Source organism: Thamnophis sirtalis, unplaced genomic scaffold (genome assembly GCF_051295495.1).
Source record: "Thamnophis sirtalis isolate CommonGarterSnake01/CBP01778 unplaced genomic scaffold, rThaSir2_p1.2 scaffold_10, whole genome shotgun sequence".
Classification (NCBI taxonomy): domain Eukaryota; kingdom Metazoa; phylum Chordata; class Lepidosauria; order Squamata; family Natricidae; genus Thamnophis; species Thamnophis sirtalis.
In genome coordinates, this window is record NW_028261390.1 from 29,205,620 (window position 1) to 29,227,283 (window position 21,664).

Here is a 21,664-nt window from a genome sequence, read left to right on the forward strand (position 1 = left end):
CACTAGACTTAAATCATATGCTGCCCCAGAGATTTTTCAGCTCAGGACAGAAATAGCAATATAGGGTAATGAGTCTTACATATCTTTAATATACCAATAATCTTTGTGGCCAACAGAAAAAGCTACAAGATTAAAATTTTTGAAATTGATACTTTTTATTTTACATTGCACACCCTCTCCCCACAACTAATTTACCTTAATGTCTTGTACAAATTTATGTATGTTTGAAAATATAAAGGTCTTTTCATTTTCTGGCATGAAATAGTTTGGTTTAACAAAATATTCAAGCTTGTAATCACATTCCCATTTATTTAAGAATCAGCCAATTGCCAAGAACAAAAAGCCTTATACTGTATTAAATCTTAACCCAGTTATTAAGGCATAAGCCAGCCTTTCCCAACCCCAATTTCTATTGTCACAGCTAATGTACATTTTTACACATTTTCATCTGCTGTCTCTAGTTTTCTTGGACACCCTTTTTTTTTCTAAATATACAGCTAGATTGGTATAATGGTTAAGGAAATAGACTAAAAACTGGGAGACTGTGAATTCTAGTTCCACCTTAGGTACAAAGCCAGGTGAATAACCTTGGGTCAGCCACTCTTTCTCAGCCCTGGGAAACAGACAGAGGCAAATCATTTCTGAAATCCAAGAAAATTGCGACTTGTCAGGAGTAATTGATTTCAGAGGGAGACAGAGAAGCAGAAAAAGAGAAGGCCAAAATGGGAAATAGAAAGAGGAAATCATCAATTTTTTTGAACTTCTAAAATATTCTGGCAACTTCTAAATACAATCTTTTTACTATTGTCAGTCCTTAGAGGTAGTATAGACAGGAAATACAAACTTTAAGCATTAGCACTATTTTTTTTTGTAAAGTTACAGTAACAGAATCTTAAAATTTTTAAAGCACATCTCTTTCCCCATGCCTTTATAATTCAAGAATCTAGAAAGGTCCCTTCTGAAATGCTTGCTGCACCCTCATTGCTTCTGCCAGCTAAGTGCTTCTAATCTGACCATTGCCTAGTCTACTCTTCCTCCTTCTCCTGTCTCCCAAGTCAAAGTCCTGAATTTAATCCAGTGGTGGGTTGCTAACTGGTTTACTACCAGTTTGCTTGTGCTTGCATGCACAACTCTTCTGTGCATGAGGAGAAGAGGATGGGCTGAGCCTCCCGCCACCACCTCTACTGGTTTGGGGGAACTAGGAGCAACCCACCTCTGATTTAATCCTAAAGAAATATGTAAACAGACATGGTGTGGGCAGTTCAGGGCAACATCCCTAAATTGAAGCTTTCTTTAAGGAGGAATAGGTTAAAATTCCTTCAAACCAATGTGCAGAACTGATGAACAGTTGTAAGAAAAGTTTTGTTGCAATCACTGCTACCCAACGGGGAGCGGGGGCACACACCAGTTACTGAAAGCAATGTAACTTTGCTTTTGCCAACACAAAAATGTTATTTGGATCATTCCTTGATAAACAAACAAGTGTCATGTTTCTGATTTATTTAATTAGGTTATCTTTATCTAGTTGCAGGACTTGTGCAGAAAACAGATTCCATTTTATGCCTATTTATATGGAAATATTGAGAATTTAGTATTATAGTACTGTTATGGTCCTTTCTTTGGTTAAACATTCAAGCAGAACTTTTTTTTTTGACTAAGACTCTTTTTGACTTTCCACCAAATATGAAAGGACAAATTTTAACAACTCAGTTTTAAGCTACATTGGGGTAGCCTACTCATAAACAATCCTCTAAATTCAGTACATTAACCAATTTTTCAGATAGAAAAGTTTCAATATTTTGTATTATTTTATACTGTATAACATTCCTAATTTCCTTCCATTAGAGTAGAAAAACTATTGGTTTTTTGAGTACTAAGAAGACAGGAGTTGTAACCCATCAGTATCTAGGTCAGGGGTGTCAAACTCACAGGCCGCAGGCCGAATCCGGTCCGCAGGGTACTTAAATCTGGCCCATGGGGTGGGCCTAGAAATAGTAAAGGACCGGGGCCTGCGGTGCCTCTAGCAACCAAACTGGGGCATGGGGGGCTGCGCACAGCCCCTCAAACCCTGTTTGCAGACTGGACAGCTTCCTCCTGTCATGCCTGGAAGCCATATTGGGAATTGGATCTTTAGGCCTGCCATATTTAGTGCCTGGGAGAGAGGATGGTACAAAGCTGGGGAGATATATAGTCATAACAAAATTCCTTTCTCTGAGAATCAAGGCCACTTTGCCCTGCACCTGGATGTGTGAGTCGGAAGCATGTCCAGTTGGGATGGTGCATTGATTGGACCATGTGACAGTCATGTGGCTGCTGAGGCAGGGACTTTGACATTCTTTTGGATGGGGAAATGAAATGGAACTTTGAGGAACTTCAAGCCTCGGAATCTTCTTTTGTTGGGGGTGGTGTTACTTGGAACCCTGACATTAACCCAAATCTCCTTTAAAACTCTAGCCTTCTCCCCAAACCTTGAGGTGCTCTCTGGGGTCCTGAGCCCCGAACGTTGACCCGATACCAGGCAGCATAAAGACTCAGGGAAGATGGAGGAAGACAATACCTGTAGCACTCTGCTGGGCAAAATGGGGTGTGGATGGCCTCCCCATTTCCTGTTTTTTTGCTGGCAAAGTGCTGCAGGAGGCATCTGTCCCGTTCCCCCCCCCCAAGCTGGCCCACAAAGGAGAACTACAATGCTGATCTGGCCCTCAAAGAAATCCAATTTGACACTCCTGATCTAGGTGATCTTAGGGGTTTCGTAATACGGCAAATACTTACAGGAACAAATGAAGAACAGGACATCAATGTACCCAATGTAAGTGTGAGAAAAAGTGTGCTTTGATTTGTACAGTAAGGTGGTTGTAATCTATATAGTGCAGATTTGGAAGTTTCTTCTCCAACTTGTACACTGAAATCTTTCTGTATTTCAGAGCTAACAAAGATCCTCTGTGAGAGTGAAACATCACTCTTACTGCAGCTTCCTTGGTAATATAAACGAAACTTGTTTATAGTTCTACATGTTTGAAAACTTTGCCTTTGGACAACTAACACCTGCTTCTATATCTCTGCTTTATTTCCCCAGAATACATCTTTTTCAGAGTGAAAATGGGAATGTTTATTTCGGTTGCTTAATGAGTCACTCACTGAAACTGGCACAGACTGTCCTTAAAAACAAAAGCAATTTCAGAAACTACACACTACTAAGGCAGACACAAAGGTTCTCTGGATTATAGCACAAAAGCACAATTTAACAGCAGAATAAAGCTTGAAGCTAGACAAGAGACCTGACATCAGCACGCGTGCTAATCATAGTACAATGGCCCTACTATGTTTCATGAAACTGCAAAGAGAGTCCATATAAATCACTCTTTGTTATCTGAAAATATCTGGGATTCTTGAAGTAAGTTCTATTTTTAACATTTTAATATTGGCTGCCTGATAGAAACTGTATATTGCCTTACTGAGAAAAACTTCAGACAATCATGCTACAGAATGAAGTGAAAAGCACAGCTTTGGTTTTCGGATCCAAAGTATTTGGCTTGGAAAATCAATAAGATTTTCCCTTCCTTGCTGAGATTCTTTGATTCCTTTTAACAGGTGGGACACCTAATGTTAACATCTTTAGGAATACACTTGAAAGAGTTGGTCTTTGTTATAGATATTACTATAATGAGCAAATATCAATTTTTAAGTTTTTTTCTGCCCTGTTAAAGCAGAATAATAGTACTGCTGAAACCTAACCAGAATTAGAGTTTGTACTGCAGGCTTTATTCCATCAGTCCTGACTGAAGAGGACAGAGGAAAAATTAAGCATAAGAAGAAAAGAGCTTATTAATAAGAGGAGGAGAATATTTGATTAATGGATAGGAAGGTCTCTATATCATAGCAGCTCCTATGTCTACGTGAGGCTTTTATCAGATTCAGTCTCCAATGGATGAATGGGCAAAGCAGACTACTTTCCTACGCCATAAGCTTTTCATTCAAATAAACAAATAATTTCATCCAAAATTTAGCACACAAATAATTTAACACACTATTAACACTAAATATTGATATTTACTGGCTTGCCACAAAGATAAACTACTTAAAGCATAATTGCTCAAGCTTCAGTTGTAATAATGTATCTTAATTCCTTTTACAAAGCTTTATAAATAAGGACAGAAAATATGAAGTGCATCTTTACTTATTGTTACACTGCTCCCCCTTTGCCAAAAATACATTCACACTTTTAAAGAATTGTTTTCCAGGAAGCACCATCTTTTCTTACAAAGAAAAATAAGGAAAAAATAGTCTCAGTGGAAGTTTCCACTCCACCGGCTATCATCCTGATTAGCTGTTTGAAATACACACATGGCCAACATTTCCTGTTTTTAATCTATTGTCACCATTTACCAGTTCTGCATTGGTCTGTTCTAACTTTAGTGTACTTATGCAAACAAAAACATTGAAGACAATGTAAATATAACAGTGCTTTTTATTTTGCATCTTGCAGCACTTTTTTAATAACCTAAAAACGGAAAATTAGAAAAGCATATTATTTGAAAGATTTTTAAGAAGCAGGCAAAGCTATAAAATGCTTGATAAGATTGTGTGTGTAATTATTTTATAATTACTAATTTATTATCCTAAGTTGAAATGTGCTACTAGAACACCTCTATGTAAACATGCACTTCAGACAAACATCAGGATTTCTTGAGTGTAAATTCTAGGTATTGGAGATTTCAGGTATATTAGATTTGATCATGCAATAAAGAATTATTGCATTGCCCGCTGAAGCTAAAGTAATAAAAATGGTACTGACTTCTGCCTGCATTGCCCAGCACTTGCTCATGCAAAATATAACACTTTTTGAAGATAGCTGCATAGGGGGAATCCCACTATACACATTCACAATCAAGAACAATCAAAGGGTCATGCTCCCTTCCACTCTCATAAAACTGTAATGGCATGTGGGAATAGACTGCCTGCCTGAGCTTTAAAACTGCAGCCCAAATGACATTATCCATCTTGTTAACCTTAAAAAAAGGATAAATAATTTTAGCTTACAGCCTTGTTAAACTCCAGGACAGAGAGCAAGTTTCTTCTAATGTTTGAATTCATCTTCCAACATTAGAAGAACAGCTTGAAGTCATTAAGTCAATATGATCAGTTTTAATTGAATTTGACACCTAAACTTCATGCACTTTATAAATAATAACAGTAGTAATCAGAAAAGGCATGATGACCAACAAGAAATCCAAATTCACATACATGATTATTCAGTATCTCTCCTTTTCGTCTTCATATATTCCTTCAATAAAAATAATTTTAATTTTTAATTCATTTTTAAAATTAATTTTAAAAGCTATTTTAAAGTCACATTTGACATTTGTTATTTCATTAGCTTGCTATGCCTGCGAAATACATATTCAAAAATCTTTTTCTGCTTCTTTCATATTAATTCTCTCACCCAGTTGATAGCTTTTGGAAGTGATGCTTTTCAATAAATCCCTTTACTTACCAATATTTGTCAAGCTGTATTAACATAGTCTAACGCAAGCCTCAAAGAGCATGATATTAAAACAAACTAATGTTATTAGAATTATTTTTAATGTTATTTAAAGAGTAATTCTTTTAATATTAGTTGTTATTGATTCTCTTTTCTAAAAATACCAAAACTGCTCCACGTATCAACAAACTCTGAAAGAGAGAGGGGGAGGGAGGGAGGGAGGGAGGCACATGCGTATGGTCAGGTTTTGATTGAAAAAACAGAAGCCATTTTATAGTCGTTTTCTATTTCAAAATTATGAAAAGCTGTCTTAAATTTTATAGTTTTTCAGAAAGCATAGTAGGCAATATCTGTCTTCCCTTTCTTTTGATTTATTCATCATGGATGAAGTGACAAAAAACAAGGATATAGGGTGGTATTTGGGAAGCATTAGAAGAACAGCTTGAAGTCATTAAGTCAATATGATCAGTTTTAATTGAATTTGACACCTAAACTTCATGCACTTTATAAATAATAACAGTAGTAATCAGAAAAGGCATGATGACTACCAAGAAATCCAAATTTACATACATGATTATTCAGTATCTCTCCTTTTCGTCTTCATATATTCCTTCAATAAAAATAATTTTAATTTTTAATTCATTTTTAAAATTAATTTTAAAAGCTATTTTAAAGTCACAAACTCTTTATATATGCTCAAAACCATAAGGAACCTGATCATCCTCTGTTCAAGTCTTTGAATCAGTCCTTTTTTTGCAGAAATTCTCTTTGCAAAATGATTAGAATTGCTTCCTATCTCTGTTACAATGCCTTACACAAAGAATTATTTTTCAAGAAATTTTAACAAGATTACAAATTTTACATTTAATACACATTAAATCCTGATTGCTTTTGTTTCTGAAAATACCAGTAATGCTGCAAGAGTGAAGAATTATGCAAATATTTTCAAAAAATATTTTAAAGCCCAATCAACTCTTTAAAGAAAAGATTAAAATGTATAAAATAACCAATTTTACATACTTTATAACACATCAAATAAAAGATGGAAGTATTCATATGGATAGTTTACTATTGTTAATAGAAAAAGTACCTCTTCTTTGTTTTCAACATATCACTGAATTCCAATCTTTTCAGTTGTTGCGTCTACCCCAAAAGAAGCTCAGTGTTAGTCTTCCTGTCAGCTTTCCAGCTTACTATACACCACCCTATTATAATAACCTTTGACCAGCAGGAAGCAGACACAATGGACTGAAAATAACAACAATTGTATGTTTTCAGAATGTTTTAATGTATATAAAAGAAGTACTTATTTAACAGATGAACAAACTATTTGAAACTTTATGCTATATACGAAAATAATAAGCAGAGGCATAACTGACTTCATCAAGGCACATTTTTCTCTTGAAAAGAAAAGACCAATGTATAAGATATATGTAAATAAATACATGAATAAATATTTTAGATAAATCCTGCAAGGGAAGAATTGCTTTTTTTAAAAAAATCTTCATACTGTGAAATTTACAAATTCTTGCAGAAACCTTTTCATTCCTCTCAGGTCCTACTGGTACCAATCTTTTTTTGAAATGTAACACAGGTAGAAATGGATAGGTAGTTCATCTCAAATATTGAAGGAAATTTAAAAAAAATCCGAGGGAATCATGTGAACAAGATGTCAATGTCCCAATTGTGGTTGGTAACAATTCAGCTATCTTTTGCTTTTGTCAGGAAGTATTTAAATTATTGTACCAAGTCTCACATGCTGTTTTAATAACAATATTGGCAGAATCTCTGCAGAAAACGCTAAGCAAGTTAATCATAAATCTGGAAAAAGAAGTCTTAGAAGAAACAGTTCAAAGAACTGGTTCATTTATTCGCCCTAAAAAGAGAGAACATGATAGTGGTCTTCAATCACTTGGATGGAAACTGCAGGGAATCACATCTTAGCTAAATTTTAGAGGTCAGAATTAACAACAGAACCATCTGCCTTGTAGACTGATGCACGTTGATTTGCTGGAAATGTTTAAGCAGAGCTGATGATCTTTTGTTAAGGATACTATAATTGTGTTTTACATTTCAAAACTTGCCTGATCAGACGAATGATTTCTACAGACATAGCCAACCTTTTGATTAAGAAGGTTCATGAGGGATGGCTTATTAAAGTATACAGTATTTATATTTTATATACCTCTAGATAATGGGTGATTTATCCACCCACCACCAGTTTTAGATTCGTTTAATTACTATAAATAAAATAGCAGTTTTTTTAAACTGCTAAATTCTCTCAACTGAAATAAATTTGGCCAATTCTGAGCATTCTTTTTACTAACATCATCCTATAAACCGAGCTTACTCTAACAGTGGTAAAATAACAGCAAAAAGACACAACTGCCTGACCTTAGAGCCAGCTAAACCTAGGTGGTTCCTATTTTTTTACTTGCATTTTTACATGCTTTCAAATTGCTAGGTAGGCAGAAGCTGGTACAAGTAACAGGAGTGCACTCCGTTACGTGCCGCTAGGGATTCGAACTGCTAAACTGCCAACCTTTCTGATCAACAAGCTCAGCATCTTAGCCACTGAGCCACTGCATCCCTTACAATCAAGACATGGTTGAACATAAAGAAGAAAAAAAGTTAACAAGTAATTTAGTGCTTGCAAAAAGAATTAGAAATGAACAGGATATGACAAAGGCTGGGAAAGAAGGCAAAAAGAGAAAAAGGAAGCTGCCGAAAGGCCAAAAAAGAAATAACAAGAGTAAGCAAATGACACAAACTGCCAAAGAAATTAAATCCACTGGGTGAAAGCACATTGGAGTTTTCAATCATTATCATTATCAAGGTTCCATCAAATCTAAGTTTCTGTTTCAGAGCCCTTCAATTCTTTGGGGGTTTCTAGTTAAATTACCAAATAGGAAGCACACTACCATTTCAATTCTGCAATTGTAACACAAAAACAGATGTTTGTGTTTACATAAGTAAACACAAGAATGCCAATTGTCCCCTTGCACTAATGTATTCAAGAAGTGGGATCATAGACCATGCTATATCATGTTTACTTAAACTGATATCTCAAAATGCCATTAGTTCATAGTAAACCATGGTTTAATTTTGTTAATGTGAGCACAATTTCAGGCTGAATATAGGAGAGAGCAGCAGAAAATTTAAAAACCTGAAATATTCTACTACTAAAAGCTAGCTGATTGTAGTAAATCAGTAATGTATAGGGGTCATACAAAATTTTTTATCCAACTTCCAAAAGGTACTGTATCTTCTCTAACAAAAAGATAAGATGCATATATATCTTAGTACATCAAAAAAAGCTATGGAATAAATACTGGTAACGAAAATATGTTCTTGTTTAAACCTATACTTAGAGGCATCATGATCCTTAATCCTAAATGAACAGTTGCTTCCCAGAGTTACAATTCTGCAATAATCCAGTTTGGATTACTAGATGTTTAACCATCAGGAAGAATGAATAGAAGATAACAGTAAATCCATCAAGACTGATACCATCACAATTACTCTTCTTTTGGAGGTGCAATTTAGGAACTGCACCATTATCATCTTTGGGTGGATTATTCTATCACTGTGTTATTTAGGGTTAAAATCAACAAGATTATTCTTGATTTCAATGTGGTATATTAAAGATAATATGTACTCAGGGATGGAATCCTACCAGCTTAAGAAATGGTTCGCTGAGCATGCGCTCGGTGTGGATGCGCATTTCAGAGAATAATCACCTTCCAGATTGCAGCTTGAGAAGGAAAACAGATGAGGCGGGGCAATCCACTCTGCCTTGCGACTCAGCTGAGAAGATAAAAGGTAGATAAAGGGCAGGGGTGGGCTCCTACTGGTCCTTGCCGATCCTTGCAAATCAGTTGGTCGGTGAATCCGGAAGTAATTAACTTCCGGGAACGCCGGTACCGGTCCTGGCCCCTGTCGCTGCAAAGTGTCCTTGCCGGCGCGTTGCAGCTCGCTCGCTCGCTACCCTGCCCGTCCGCACTAAACTAGCCCAGCCTGCCGCTCACTGATTGGTTGGAGTCCAGCCAATCAGTGAGCAGGCTGGAGGCGAAGCGTTTAAAAGCTTTGCGCTTGACCTCCATTTGAAAACTCCCTTCGCCTTCCAGGAGCTTACTGCTTCCCCCTCAGGTAAGCAACTAAGCCCTGGCGGCAGGACTCGGGAGGCTTTGGGTGGGTGGTGGCGGCCCAGCTTTCGCGAGGGAAGGCCTTCCAGCCTTCCCTCGTGAAAGCCGCCGGCTGGCGTATGCCACACAGCCGAAGGCGGGTGGGGGGTGGTAGCGGTGCAGTGGCAGCCTAGCTTTTGCCTTCAGGCCTTCCCTTGAGAAAGCCGTGGGCTGGCATATGCCATGCGGCCGAAGGTGGGGGGGGGTGGCGGTCTAGCTTTCGCAAGGGAAGCCCCCCGCCCCCTCTCTCCAGCCTCGCCTGGCTGGCTAAGCCTGCCAGGCAACCTGCTGCCTCTCTGCCTGCCTGCTCCCTGTTGCTTCCATTCATCGTGATGAGGATCCATCGCATTGGAGTGCTGCTGAGTCTGCCTGCTGGTAAGTGACCCGGGTTTTTTTCTTTTATTTTTTTAATGAATTTTAAAATATTATTTTATTTATTGTGCATAGAATTTTTAAAAATAGTTTTACTTAAAAGTATTGAGTATAGAATATTTTAAAATGTTTTACTTCAATGTATTCTCTGTGGATTCTTTTTTTAAATTATCTTAGACTATTTTAAAAAAAGATTCTATCCAAAATAAATTAAAATAAACCATTTTTAAAAATTCTATACTCAATAATTTAAAATGTATTGTGCATAGAATTTTTTAATTTTTTTAGTTTTGTTGTAATTTATTGTGTATGGAATGTTTTTAATGGTTTCATTTTAAATTATTGTGTGTGGAATAGTTTGAAATGGTTACAGTATAAACTATTGCTGGTGGAATAATCGTTACAGTATACTACGGCTGGTACAATATCTTAAAATAGTTACAGTATAAATTATTGCTGGTGGAATACTTAACAATGTTTTTAAGGATTTTTTTAGTTATAGAATATCTTTTTAAAAATTATTTTTAGGGAAATTTTATTTTTTAATTGTTTATAAAATATATTTACTACAAGAAATGTTATTCCTTTTTGCAAATGTTTTCTTTGTGATGCAATATGTTTCTTTTAATTGTGCAAGTTGGTGCATGGTTTATGTGTCTCAAAGTGGCTGCTTTTCTATGGGCAGGCCAGGTTGGTGCAAGGCAGCTTTGCCAGATTTCGTATGTTTCACCTTCGTTGTTTAGGAAATTCTGAGGTGGTTGATGGTTCTGTGAGCTTCCTGGCACTGTCCTTTATAATTTCCCACAATGCCTTGATGGTTTTTATTCCAGTGGCTTTGTCTTTCCTGTCCTTAGGGTTAGGGAAAAACTGGTTTCATTTGCAGTCTTTTTGGGGGGGGGAGTCTTATTTTTTGGTGTTTTCCTGTCATAGTTTGTGTGGGTGTGGGTGTGTAATGTCCCGCAGTTATCTACACATTAATAATGATCTGATAATATTTCCTTATACATTTTAGGGACCTTTCCTTACATAATTGGTGTTTTCTTTCATACTTTTGGATTTCTAATTTCTGTTTCCATTAGTTAGCAATTGCTAAAACAAATCCCACATGAAAAAGTATTCAAAGTCTTCTTGATTTTAATGATTTTTGCAGAAGACTGGCAAACTAGTGATCCTTCCTCTGTAAGTAGCTGTCTTTATTGCTGGGTGTGCTCTGTGCTGGGTTCGTCCTTGATATAGTAAAGTCTTGCTTTCTGTGTCTCTCCTTTGTGCAGGTTATTGGAGCAAAGTGGTGAGGTGGTGGTGCAGAAGATGGAAAAAAGGACAGTAATTTTCCTTTTCTATTATTTTTGTGCTTGTTTCATCCTAAAGCAGGGCATGCAATTAAAGTCTTGTTTTCTGTGTCTCTCCTTTGTGCAGGTTATTGGAGCAAGGTGGTGAGGTGATGGTGCAGGAGATCAGTAAAGCAGTAATTTTCCCTCTGTAAGTAGCTATCTTTATTGTTTTGTATGCTGGTTTCATCCCAATGATGGCAATGAAAGAGTTCATTCCTGTGTCTCTTCTTTGTGCAGCCCATTCATTGGAGTCAGTGATACTGAAGACTGGCAAGAACAGTCATCTTCCTGCTGTAAGTAGCTCTTTTATTGTTTTTGTACTTATTTTAATGTTATTGTAGTTCATCCATTGGGGCAAAGAATTCAGTGACATCGTCTTGGCCACTCCCACCCGGTCACATGGGCGGCAGGCCACTCCCACCCAGTCACATGGGCAGCAAGCCACTCCCATCCAGTCACATGGCCGGTAAGCCACTCCCACAAAGGAGGCCACACCCACAGAGTAGGTTCCAAAATTTTTTGAAACCCACCACTGCCCTGTATATACTTACTACACTTCTAAGAGTTGAAGCCACAAGGAACCATGGATATTTCAGGCATGGGAATGGTCTAAATGACACTCAAACAATTAATGATAATTTAATTCAACTGAAACAAATTCAAATTAAAAGATGTTTGTTTCTTTTTACCAAGAGGGGACAACAAAAAAAATTCTTTTGAGCAATACGATCAAAATATTTTTGCAGTTGTTCTAATGCAATTTCCCCTACCTTTTAAAAAATATTACTATTAATGTGTAGGATACATAAATATTTTATTAATTATATTATATTATAATTATAACAGTCTATTACAGGGGTATCAAACTCAAGGCCCGCAGGATGGTTAGATCTAGCACACGGGGCCATCCTGGAAACAGTAAAGGACCGGCCCAGGGTGCCTCTGCCAGGAAAAACAGAGCTCAGGAGGGCTGTGGGCAGCCCTCTCAAGTTCCATTTTCACTGGCCTAGGGTTACAGGAAGCCAGCACAGTCAAAAATGGAGTTTGGGAGCCCATTTTCACTGGCAGAGCTACCACAGCCACCCCTGACACCAGTGACGTTGAGCTGCCCATGCCCATCCTGGCCACTCCCCCCCGCCTCCCAAGGTCAAACACAACCCTGGATGCAGCCCACAATGAAATCGAGTTTGACTCCCCGGTTTATTATATTGATACAATAGACTGAAATCTATTAGTAATCTAATAAATGTTAACATTCTAATAGAAATTTTAAGTTAGCGAACTGTGAAAGTTCATTACTATTGTAAATCCAAATTTTGAACAAATTAAAATTGGCTTGGTAAAGACTATGCAAAATATTTTTGAATTCAAAAGAAATATCCTATACATAGAAAAATTCTAAAACTTGAATATCTTAATTTCCAAATATCTATTGGATAAAGAATTGACACTTGATAGATTGAAAAAAAACATTGTTACTTTAGAGCTACGAACTTTAGCAGCAGGGCACGGTTACACTTTCTATGTACTTCCCAACTGGGCTGCTTATGATAAATATATACATGCAAATGTAACATAATAAAGTTTTTAATCTTTGCATACCAACACTAATAGGTGCACTCTGCATTTTAGGATTAACACAACAATTAGTACAGGGATTCATTTTTTTTTTACTGCCGGTTCTGTGAGCATGGCAGGGGAAGGATACTGCAAAAACTCCATTCTCTCCCCACTCTCAAAATTTCCTCTACCGGTTCTCCAGAACCTGTCAGAACTGGCTGAATACCATCTCTGAATTAGTAGCTCAAAATACCAGTTCATGGTTTTATGGATGTTATTATCTTCATCATTATCTAGATTTTAGGACATGTCAAATTTTTCAATTTTTCATTTCCAAACATTAAGGGTGCTCAAAAGTTTTGACATGCATTGGGGATTGTAAAAATAGTTACTTTAATGTAATTTAGATGTGCTTGGTAAGAAACTACATAACTCTTTACCATTTTGTTTGTTTCATTTAGAATCCAGTTAATGAAGCATAAAATTTGGCAAAGGAAAGTACATTTATGCAGCCTTTAACTTACCTCTAAGTGTGTTACATGATATGCACACAGAACTGTATTGATGAGCCTATTATCAGGCTGTTTACATAAATAATTTTTAAGCTGGATTTAAATTTCCTTCTTCTGTAAATCCACTGGAAAATTTCATCCAGTTTTGGTTTGTAATTAACAATCCAAATCTTACATTCCAGTATAAAAAGGCTGTTCACCATTGTATAAAATGGAATTTATGATTACTGAATGGAAGAGAGTATTTAGTTCTTTAGTTTTGTTCCAGTGTAAAGAGATGAGAAATCCTCAAACAGATTTAAAGTGAAAATTGGGTTCAGCTAAGTTTTAAGTTATGTAAAATACTGCTCTTAGCAGGAAAGACAAGAAATATTTAAGAATAAACTGCTTAAGACAAGCATTCTTAATTCTACAGTAATATAGTATATTTCCCAAATAGATTTATTGTCAAGAAGCCAAAACCTAATTGCTTTATCATGCGCACTGCAGTATGATAGATATATCAGCCTTATCCATCTTGAAGACACAAGAGTTGAAGAAACTTGGTATGATACATATACATTTTTTTAAACGCACAGCCTTCCTCTTTTTTCCCCATTGTTTACTGCTGTATCCTATGTTATGTACATACAGTATCATATCTTTAACATAGCCTTAAACAGCTTGAGGCCAACATTCTAAATGACAGCCTCCTCCTTTGCGAGTCTGCCCAAAATTTGCATTTACCCTCCAATATGCTGTTACATGTATTACTTCCTACAAATGTGAGCCTGCTGGGTATTTGGGAAAAGTGTCTTCACTATGGGAAGGTTCGGTTAATCTCTCTAGCCTCTACCCACCTTTTCTTTTGGCTGATGAAGATTACCTATATTTCTGTCTATAAGATGCCCCCATGCATAGGACACCCCTCCCCACACTTTTTCTTACCCCAAATTCAGAAATCAAAATTTTAAGCAAGTGGAAGTTTGGCTCATGAGGCTAGTTTGCAGAGATAATGTATTGGCAGTTTCGCAACCGTGGTTCTTCTCAGCCCCTTCCCCCCCATGTATTACCATTTTTAGGCAAACATTTTAAAGAAAAAGTATCATCTTATATACGGAAAAATACAGTACGTTGTTATACCTGACTTTTTCAGAAATAATGTTACCATCAAATTTTAAATAGGTTTTGTGGTTTTTTAAAAAGGTTTTTTAATTTGAACACAGCAGGAATAAAATGAGATCCTAGTGGAAGAATACCAACACGGTTTGCAAGAAAATATTACAGAATGTACAGGATTCCACTCCATTTACCATTCTCTCCAAATCTTGACTAGCAGTAATTGTTCAGGCACTAATCAATTTGATCTTCACTGAATCTATTCAGGTATCCCATTCTGGATTTTTGAGAAAATCTTGGGATAGAGACAATGCAATTTTAGTTGCATATGGACAAACACATGAGAAATTAATTCACTATGAGTAAACATGCATATAATATACTACCTTTCTTCAATATGGAATTCTTCAGATGAATTCCTAGCACAACTTCCACAGTTGCCTCTAATTATAATAAATATAGTTTGGCAAATAGTAAAACTTCCAATATATCTAGAAAACATACATAAAAGTATAACTTTTGCTTGCATTGCATTGCATGCTTTGTTTGTTTTGTTACAATGCTACAGAGCATAGATTTCTACACTCTAGTTCTGTGATGGCGAACATATGGCACATGTGCCCAAAGTGGCACGCAGAACCATGTCGCCTGGCACATGCGGCATTACCCATTTCTCTTCCGGGTTTCTGGTGCGGGCACATGCATGCAACAATCAGCTGGCCTTCATGTGCGCAGCAGTTCTGGAAACCAGAAGAGCTGGTCTCCGTTTTCTGGCATGAGCATGTACGCTGGCCAGCTGATCATCACATGCAGCAGTAACCGAAAGACTTGCTGGCTGGCACGCATGTGTGTGGCAGAAGATAGAAGTTTATTTTCCGGTGTGCACATGCACCCTGGGCAGCTCCTCTTCCTTGTTGCGGCTCAGATGAGTGCATGCATGTGAAGTGCTCCAATGCTCTATTCCCTGCTCTATTTATATAGCATATATTTGAATCTCATGAAACATACAAATGTTTCATTAGTATTCATTATAAGTATTTATCATCCCTTTTATTTAAATTGATGACCAATATATTACAGCTCACATCACTGAGTAAGGATCTTAATTCTGCAATTCGTGAACATTGACATGAACTTTTTTTTAATAATTCATCTGTTATCTGCTTTTTTCTCCAAACAAAAATAAATAAATGAGAACAAATGCTGCCAGAATCAGGGAACTTGTCTTTCTTGGTTATCAGGACATTGCATCTTCTCATATTGAGAGGACATGTTCAGGTTTGGCTGGCCTATGAGGGATCAGAGATATTCCAGATTAACAGCAAGCAAACATTTTTAAATTTTAATGCTGGATTCCAAGCTGCATTCCTGAGTTCCTTTTAGCCACAGAAAAATGGCTTAGAGGTTAAAATAGATTCTTTTCAGTCCTTCCTGATGAGACAAGTCCTCACATGTCACCAACTAATCTACTTCTCAATAACTGTTATTGCTTGTACAAATTTACCAGTTGTAGCACATGCATTTGGTTCTGATAAAGCCAACCTTGATCTAAACTCAAGTCTACCACTGATGTTTTTTGCCTTAAAGTGCAAAATATTAAAGTGCTTCCTTCAATATACATACCAAAAAAACATGCATTGGCAGATGTTGAAATACTAAGAATTTAGGTAATATGTACCTAAAGTGTAATTTTTGCTTTATTTTCTTACTGAAATTCTAGCCCCTGCTGTTTAAAGCTTGGTTGCCTTTAGTTGTCTCTTCCCTGTTGCCTGAATATGACTAAGAAATTGATTTTTTTGTTTAAGCCTATTAACTGATGACTGCATAATACAGAAGCAACTGTAGTAGTTGCTAAGAAAGAAGCAACCCCATGGCCCAGATCTAAACACCCCATGGGCCAGATCTGGCCCTCATGATTTGAGTTTCACACCTCTGGTTTAGAGCCATTCTATTATTTTAAGAATAGGATTAAAATTGCATTCTATTATTTTAAAAATAGGAAGGAAGAAGGTTTTGGTAAGTAGGCCTTCCAATCACTCTCAGCCAGAATAACTACAATAAAATGGCTACAAATGATTACCTGAATAATAGGTTCATTATATCCAATGGGACAGCACTTGACAACAGCTATTGGGAATGGAGAATGATGAAAGAAGCTCAGATAAAGTAAGAACGGGCGAGTGGAGTGCCATCAACTTTGGTTTCCTCAAACAACTATCATTAAATCTCAATTTTGTAGTTCATTGGAATGCATGTCTATCTTGAGGTAAGTGATAACTCATTGAAAATGTCCTGAAGAAAATTCTTGCTATGCCTACAAACATGTCAGAACATTTATACAGAAGACCTGATGCCCACCAACCAAAAAAAAATTTGCACTCTGCAGACCTCCCAAACCCTCTGCATGCTTATTTTTTGTGAAAAACGGAGCATGCAGAGAGTTTAAGAGGCCTGCAAAGTGCTCCTGGGGGGGAGGGGGGCAAAAACAAGCAAACACGGCCCATTTTTTTGCAAAAATGGGTCTGTTTTTTGCCAAAAAAAAGGGCATACATAGCCTTTAGGAGGCTTGTAGACTGCTGCTGGGGGGAGGGGCAAAAACAAGCAAAAAGGGCGCTGGTACTTACCTGATATGCCTCTTCTCATAGTGGGGGGAGGAGTATCCAGATTGGGTTGACCTTGTCCTCTCATGATTGGATTGAGTCAGATAAGCTCTTTGGGCTACGGACCTTGGCCACCAGGAAGACCCCAGTTATCGGCAAAGAACTCTATCCGACTCGTTGCACTATTCACTCCAGACTCTTAATTCAGTTCTTAGCTTTTATTGTCTTCAACATCAATATTTATATAACTTTTATAAACAATGAACATAACTTAGTCGTACAAACATAGTCAGGGAGGGGCTGGATACTCCTCCCCCCACTATGAAAAGAGGCGTATTGGGTAAGTATCAACGCTCTTTCTCCATAGTGAGGGGGGAGGAGTATCCAGATTGGGACATACCAAAGCCTATACGTCCCTAGGGAGGGAGACCCCTGAGGCCACATGCCCCCAACTCATGCCTGTCGAGGCATGGCCCCCGCCCTGTGGACCACCTGCAACACCCTGTGGCCAAACGAGGCTTCTGCCGAGGCAAAAGAGCCCAGTTTATAGTTCCTAACAAAGGGAGAGGGGGAAGCCCACGTGGCTGCCCTACACATATCGGCCAAGGATGCCTGCGTGGTCCAGGCCATGGAAGTGGCTGCACTATGCTGGAATGAGCTGTGATATGACTTGGTGTCAGCAGACCCTGTGATTGGTAAGCAGTGACTATGCAGGTTCACAGCCACCTGCCTATTGTGGTGGAAGTTACCTTGTTTCGCAAGGAGACAAACAGGGCTTCGGATTTCCTGCTTGGCTTGGTTCTCCTGAGGTAAACCCTCAGGGCCCTCCTTACGTCCAGAGTGTGCCACTTCTCCTCTAACAGGTGAGAAGGATCTGGACAGAAGTTGGGCAAGATCAGTTCCTGTGTTTGATGGAAACAGGAGCACGCCTTGGGGATGAAGGACGGATACAACCGTAATGCCACTCTGTCTTGGTGGAACACGCAGAGATCCTCCCTGGTGGACAGCGCTTGCAGCTCGGATATCCACCTGGCGGATGTGATGGCCACCAGGAAAGCCACCTTAAGAGTCAGGAACTTAAGAGCAACCATTCGTAAAGGCTCAAACCGAGCGCCTGTTAGAGCGTCCAATATCCTGTGTAAGTCCCAGGAAGGGTACCTATGTACTGTGGGTGGTTTGAGATTGGAAGCCCCCCTCTTGAGAGATTGCCTGACCATGGGGTGGCGAGTCCAACTCAGGTTCCTGCTACACAGAGACTGATGAGATGGCTGAAACCTGTCTCCTAATCGTGTTGGGAGCTAACCCTCTGTCCAGGCCCACCTAGAGGAAGTCCAGAACCTGTGGCACTATGGCCTGAAGTGGATCACACTCCCGGGAGTTACACCCTGTGGAAAAGGCCCGCCATGTGGAGCCATAAATGCTCTCCGTGGAGGGTCTGCGGGTGGCCTGGATAGTCTGTATCACCTTGGCAGCCTGAGAAAATACCTCTTTTTAAGGGCTCCTCAGTGCCTCGGTGGTTGCTGGCTGCAGGGCTGAGAGCTCGGCTCCTGCCGGCCTCCTCTGAGGTGCTGGGGGCCGCCATCTTGGACCACATGGTTTCAAAATGGCCCCCGGCTCCAAATCAAAAAGCTCCTCTTTGCTGGAGGACATGGAAATGGCTTGTGCCTTTGTAGGCTGCCATGCGGCTTCCACTGCCGCTGGGGGCTCTCTCTCTCCCCCCCCCCGCCGCTCTTTCTGAGCCTCTCCGGCTCTCACCTTGTTCTCTGGTGATCGCTGCCAGCGCAAGCCCTCCAGGGCGTTTTAACAAGCCGCAGTTTGTCGCTCAACCCCTGAGGGGAGCGGGGGAGCGCTCCTGCACCTGAGAAGCCTCTGCGGCAGGGCTTGCCTCCAGGAGGCTTGTGCCCTCTCCTCCTGCTTGCCTGGCAAAGGTCCTCACTGAGTGACTCCATCTCACTCAGTGGCCAGGGTAGCGTGCCACCCCAGGGGGCTTGTAGCAGTCCAGTCCTTGCAGGAGGAGGCTGCGCGCTACAGGGAGGCAAAATTCGTCGGGTCCAAATATTTTTTCCTTTTAATTCTTATGATTTGCTGGAGATCCAGAATGGTACAATCTCCACTGAGTGGATTGAGTCGATAACTGGGGTCTTCCTGGTGGCCAAGTGGCGTAGCCCAAAGAGCTTCTCTGACTCAATCCAATCATGAGAGGACAAGGGTCAACCCAATCTGGATACTCCTCCCCCCACACTATGGAGAAAATGGCCCCAGCCCCCAGGAGCACTTTGCAGGCCTCCCAAACCCTCTGCACGTCAATTTTTGTGAAGGGGTGAGTTTCAGGAGACCAAAAATGCTGTATTCAGTGTATAAGACACACCCAGATTTTCATCCTCTTTTTGGAGGGGAAAGGTGTGTGCTATTCTCCCAAAAATACGGTATTTTCTTTTCAGACAGATTTTCAACTATCCATATACTGTCGACACACATTATTTTCTGTGTTCCTATTATCCAATGGCATTCTTTTGTTAATATGTAACACAATACAATCCACAAACTGATCAAGTTTTCAAATCAGCTCACTATTTATATATCTTACAAATAAGTATTATATATTTAAGATTGCTTGATGCATCCAATCCACTGGATGATTGTCTCTAAATAAACATTCATTTTTATCAAATGGAGTTAGGGTTCAAACAGTTACAAATAATAGCAAACATGTATGAACAACTTCAAAATAATCTGCTTTGGAATCTACTCCTGCTCCTCATAATTGTATTATTTGCTATTATAAGTATAAGTATACTCAGTATAAGTATACTCTTTATTGTCATTGTACTTAAATACAACGAAATTAACATGCAGTTGAACTTGCCAGAGCACTACTTGCTGTTATTGTGTCTATTTATGGCAATAACATCCACTTATAGTCCCCAAGGAAAGATGGCTCAGACAGACAGCTAACTACATAATTCCAAGCATACAACAAATATAAAGAAGCATACTGTCATTCAGGCTAAAGGATGGAGGGCAAAGAGGTCAAGGACCCATATGGTTTATTTCTGTAGTCATTACTGCATACATGAACCATTAGATTCTGCAATTTCACACTGGGGAAGTTTGAACAGTTTTTCAGTATCTGCCAGAAGATGTAGATTATCAAATGCCAGAATGTGATACATAGTGAGGTACTTAATAATATATCATTCCAGTTGTTTTTCCTATCGAAGGGAAGAAATTCCTTTAAATTTACTAGCGAGGGCAACCATTCTGTGCATTTACCTGAACATAAATACTAGTCCATTTATAGTCAAACACATTTGGCAGAGACTCTGCAAACTTTTCTTATCTATAGAATTTTCAAGCAAAATTAAGAGAGCAACTCCTGGAAATTTATTTTACACAAGATAACACATTTTGTTGCTAGCAGAGAAGATGCCAACTTTCAACATACGTCTTTTAAATATCAAAGACAGCTAATGCTTTCCAAGCTAATTTCTCCTAAGCCTCATAATTTTATAGAACATATCCACACAATAAATTACACTTCAAAGAACAAATAGAGAAAATTGATAGAAGAAACTATGACAAAGCTATGCATGTAGTCAACCACACATATTACTCAGCAACTCAATGTAATAAGTAGAAGTCTTAACTTCTATCAAAATCATATTTTGTTTCACTGACTTAAGGACCTTTTTTCAAAGTTAAATATAATTATATTATTCATATTAATATTTATTAAATACAATTATATTAATCATAATCAGGCATTAGATTTATTCATAATAATTGAAGGCACTGGCTAATAGTTTTTATCCAATCTGCAATATAATTTAACTCTTTAGCAAAAGAATTTCAGAAACAGTAGCCCACTATGCAGTTAAGAGTTCAAAAGTGTCACCCTGTGCCTTTTAGTCTCAGAAGATTGTGTGCTACAATGCAAACCAATCAATAATATAGCTAATTTTAATCTATCCTCAGAAATATTGAGGGCAGAAAGAACAATATCTCACCCTTATTTTACCTTCAAAGGAACAGATAGTCTGGACTAAAGAAACTGTAGAACTCAGATTTACTTACAATTAAAACTTCAAGTCATAGAAATTGTTTATTTTATTACCCTCCCAAAATTTGAGTTTAATGCTTTTTTAAAACTTTTTTCTCTTTGTCTATAAGCAAATTAAAAATCACCATAAAATGTACAATTTTATTTAAAACAAGTAAAAAGTTACAATTTTATTTTAAAAGACCTTACTAGTATTTGTCTCTACTTTATCCTTATTTAATAAATTTGATAGTTCTTGACTGGAAAAATATGATAATCAATTATACTATTTGTGAGAGACTAATAATTTAAAAATGAGAATCATAACTACCTGCTATATTTAAGCAATGTGCTTATCTGGCATTAAAAATGAGTAGCTATTAAAACCAAGGAAAAAAAAAACATCAAACAGTAACAAAATTAAGACATCATCTTTCCTTAATAACTTTAAATGACATAAATATATATTTGTTAAAACTATTCAGA

General features: G+C 38.1%; 1 protein-coding gene across 5 annotated transcripts in view; it reads right to left on the reverse strand.

Moving 5' to 3' along the window:
• GAB1 (GRB2 associated binding protein 1) overlaps positions 1-21,664 on the reverse strand; it is a 105,766-nt gene that overhangs the window by 25,519 nt on the left and 58,583 nt on the right. The gene's annotated exons all lie outside the window — the stretch shown is intronic.